The 4238-nt window shown below is 39.4% G+C and overlaps 1 non-coding gene across 1 annotated transcript; it reads right to left on the reverse strand.

The window, feature by feature from the left end:
• Positions 1-892: 892 nt before the first annotated feature.
• LOC141422757 (U2 spliceosomal RNA) lies at positions 893-1084 on the reverse strand. The gene has a single exon (XR_012447499.1). It is a non-coding gene; the product is annotated as a U2 spliceosomal RNA (small nuclear RNA).
• Positions 1085-4238: the final 3154 nt, after the last annotated feature.

Raw genomic sequence — 4238 nt, forward strand, 5'->3', positions numbered from 1 at the left:
CCTTTAAAAGCCTCTGAGGTCACTAAAATATCTTCCTCTTCTCTCTGACTTTAAAAAAGAATTAATACCAGTGCTGAGAGTGCAGGATAGCCGTCAAATTTGAAAAGGTGAAAAAGAGAGGAACTCTTTTATTTTTTTATTTGTCTCCTCCTTGGCCTTCTGCCTGACTCCACAGGACGTAACTTCTGCCAAGACTGCTTCAGGAGAAAGAATGTCTCTCCAGATTCAACACATGTGCCTTCTTTCCAGTTCCCAAGGACACAGATCTACTTCCTGTTCACGTCTCTACACCCAGGGAGGCCACAGCCAGCTTCTCCTTTAGCTTCTAAGAAAGCCATGTGTAGCGCCAGGAGCAGCTGGTCCCTTGACAACGTGAGCCGACATGTTCAAGGCAGTAAGTCTCCTTAGGAGTACACATGTTTGAAGTCGGCCACTGATAAGATACAGTTTTACAATAAATTGATATAAGGCAGGGACAAGAGGTCACACCTGTCACCTGTCAAGAAGGCATTGCCAACGATAAACTTTCTGGCAATCATCCCAGAACCCAAAAGGCTCTTTGCCAACAAATAATTTCCCATGAACCCTCAATTTTTAGAATGACCAACACTGTCAAATCACTGCTAAATGGTAAAACAGTGAGCATTTAAAAGAAGAAACACCAAATTCTGGCTGTGTTATAGATGTCGGGGAAAGCATAAATAACCAGAGAAAACCATTTTGCTATGTAACATTGACACTACAATGAATGGCTGAAGAAATGGTCTAGCTTAAATCATCTCTCAAAATAAAACATCTGAAATGATGGAGTGCCATGTGGAGACTCCAAGATCCTCAACTCACTCTCTACCATTCCACTTAGTCACTAACTCTTCTTCTTCTTCATCTTCTTTTTTGGTGCACTGCTTCTGGAGGTAACTGCAATACCAGGTCAATGTGTGGAGTGGACAGAGCAAGCTCCTATTCCATCTCCCTGTTCCAAAAATCCATTTAATATATTGTCCTCAGATAGAGGATGTATCAGATATTAAACTGATAAGAACAGATACTACACTTGATCTTAGCTAAAAGGCCCAGAAGTGACTACTAGCTCTTCTTTAAATGTGGGTTTTGTATATACAGTGAAAAACATAAGTTGATTTTTGAAATTTTATGATTGATTGCAAAATGGAGAGGAAAAATTAAATAATTTTGAGTTTAAAGGTAAAGAAATAGAATTTTGCCTTCAGAACTTTTCAGAACAAAAAGATGGCAGGGTGACACACGTCTGTAATCCCAAAACTGAGATTAAGGAAGGAAGATCACAAGTTTGAAACTAGCCTGGTTGCAAAGTGAGACCCTGTCTCAAAAATAACAAAATGAATTTCAGAAGGACCAGGTACCTAAAATGGCCATTTCACCTATTACTACATAGTTTTGAGAAGGGAGAGGCTCTTTTTGTTTGTGATTTTTTTTTTTTTTTGGTGGTACTGAGGTTTTGAATTCAGCCTTGCACTTATTTGCTAGGCAACTCTATCACTTGATCCTCAGCCCTTTTTGCTTTATTTATTTTTCAGTTAGGGTCTTGTGCTTTTTGCCTGGGCTGGCCTCAAATGGCAATCCTCTGACCTATGCCTTCTGGAATAGCTGGGATTAGAAGCATCATACCTGGATTGTTTGTGGAGATGGAGTCTAACTGTTTTTGGAGGGGGCTGACCTCAAAACATAATCTTCTCGATCTCTACCTCCTGAGCAGCTGGGATTATAGGCATGAGTCACTTTGCCTGACCCCTAAAAAGTATGTTGTTGGCATCTGCGAGTCTGGCTATAGAATGAGGATGCTGTCATTCTTTGAATGACATCTTAGGTACTATTGTTTAACCAATTCCAATGGCCAGAGTTTAAAAACAATAAACTATTACTCTGAAGTTTTATAATTAAAGGGAAGATTTAAACCTTTATTTTGTGTTGAGTATATGAACTAATGACCAGTCAGTGTTAGTTGATGAAAGAAAGAGGCTTTTTGGAGGCTGAGCAGAGTGGCTCAAGTGATAAGAGAGCCTGCCTAGCAAGCTCAAGGCCCTGAGTTCAAACCCCAGTGCCTCAAAAAAAGCAAGCTTTTTTGTAGAATCCCAGCTAACATATAATAGCAGAAGGTTAGAACTACAAAAGCATCATGCTGTAGCCTTTAATGTAGTAATCGTTAAGACAATAAGCAGCAATGAATGCTAAGAGTGAAAAACTGATGAAGACCTAGAGGTCTTAGATTATCTCAGTCATAAAAGGAAAGTCACATCATTAATGGTGGTCACCAGCTGAGCTCACAAACTAATCATGGCATCATGAAACTTGGATAACCCCAATATTTTTTCTGATATGATACCCATCTGAAGAAAATTCCAAGATATTACATCCAAACATATTAAAACCTTTAAAATGGAAAGAAACACAAGAGCTAGAGGAATAAACACAGTGATGTGATGAGGACGACATCTGCTAAATCCAGAATGTGGACCATCCAAGGACAATTGTCTCTTGAAATCAATGACATGACTAAAATGAGGAGGCAGAGGAGAGCGCTCTGGATTTAAGTAGAATTCAAGACATACAACCAAAGACACATGTGGGTCTTCTCTGCATTCCAAGCCTACCAAGATCACCAAAACAACTGGGAGGACAACTGGGCAATGCTGAGTGTGGGCAGGGTATTAAACAATACTAAGGGGTTGTCACTGAGGTGTGCTACAGCTGGAATGTCCCCACAGGATATATGTGGAAGGTTTGGGCTGCCGCTGGTGGTGCTATTTTAGGAACTGGGGCCTAGCTAGAGGAGTGGGTCTCTGGGTGTGTGTTCTTGGGGGCTATACCTTGTCCCTGTACCCTTCCTCCTGTCTGCTCTGGCTTCCTGGCTGTCATGAGGTGAGCAGCTTTGACCTTCTGGGCAATGTTTGCCTCACCACAGGCCAGGCATGGACTGAAGCCTCTGAAAATAGGATTTCAGAGCTAAAATAAATCAGTCCTCTTTTAAGTTGTTTCTGTCAGGTATTTTGTAATAGCAAAAAAAAAGACTGACACGAGGTGCCATAATATAAGAAAATGCCTGACCAATACAGAGATGCATTCTAAGACTTTGAGGGTGAAATCACAGTGTTTATAATTTATTTTGGAATTTTTCAGAAAAAGAGAAGACTAGTAAGTGATGAATGTGATTCATCATGTATTCACTGCCATTGCATGTATGTTTGAACTTTTTTGTAGCAAAACGTTTTAAAAATTGGACTAAATTCTGCTTTTATTTCTTCAGGATGAAGGAGGAAGAAATGTTAGAGTAAAACCTTTAAAATAAAGTGGGAAAGCTAAATCTGAGACTTAACTTTACTACTGACCCTAAGATTCTACTCTCAAAGACTCTTTCCTGCCTTTGAAATTTGTTAGTGATATGAACACTACTAAAATGGAGTCATAAAATTTATAAATATTCCTGAAATCTGTTCTTTTTAGCTCAGAGTTTTTACAAAGAATAATTGTTTTCTCTAGTTGACCAGCTGATTGCTGGTAAAATGAAAAATGCCCTCTTACTGGGTCATTAAAAAAACCTAAAAGTATATTCAATTCTACCCAAAAATGAGTTTTAAGATTCTCTGAAAGTTTAATGCTTCCCACATACCAGGGACTAGTATGTGCCCACTGTAGCTTTCAGTGTTCTAGTTTCCACTGAAAACTTTAAATTGGAGACGAGAGTAATATGTCAGCTAGTTGAGCAGTTAAATTTTTGTTCTATTTTTGAAAAGCTATGCATGGAAGAAGTTGTAAAAACTTTATGACATTGTGCTCACAGTTCAATTTGTGAAAACAGTGAGTTTGAGTCTATCATATGCATACGTATTCATTATGGGTTTCAAGCTAAATCTAATTGCAATAAGTCTTTACAGACCTCCCTGGACCTAGGCAGTAGTAAGCTAAGTGTTAGCCTTCATATTAAAATGGAGATAGACCCCAGGCTGGCTCAAGTGGTGGAGTCCCTGCCTAGAAAGCATGAGGCCCTGAGTTCAAACCCCAACACTGCCAAAAAAACCAAAATGGAACTAGAGCCCACTAATGCACTAACAATGTAAATGAGAACTACCCATCTGTGCCTTAGTTTACCACTGAAATAACAATAAAAGTATCTCTCCTGACATACAGTCCAGAAATACATCGAGTGGGGCGTGAGAGATCCTGTCCTGTTGGGAAGAAATTCCCCATGTGAATTGAAAGGA

This window comes from Castor canadensis, chromosome 4 (genome assembly GCF_047511655.1).
Source record: "Castor canadensis chromosome 4, mCasCan1.hap1v2, whole genome shotgun sequence".
NCBI lineage: Eukaryota > Metazoa > Chordata > Mammalia > Rodentia > Castoridae > Castor > Castor canadensis.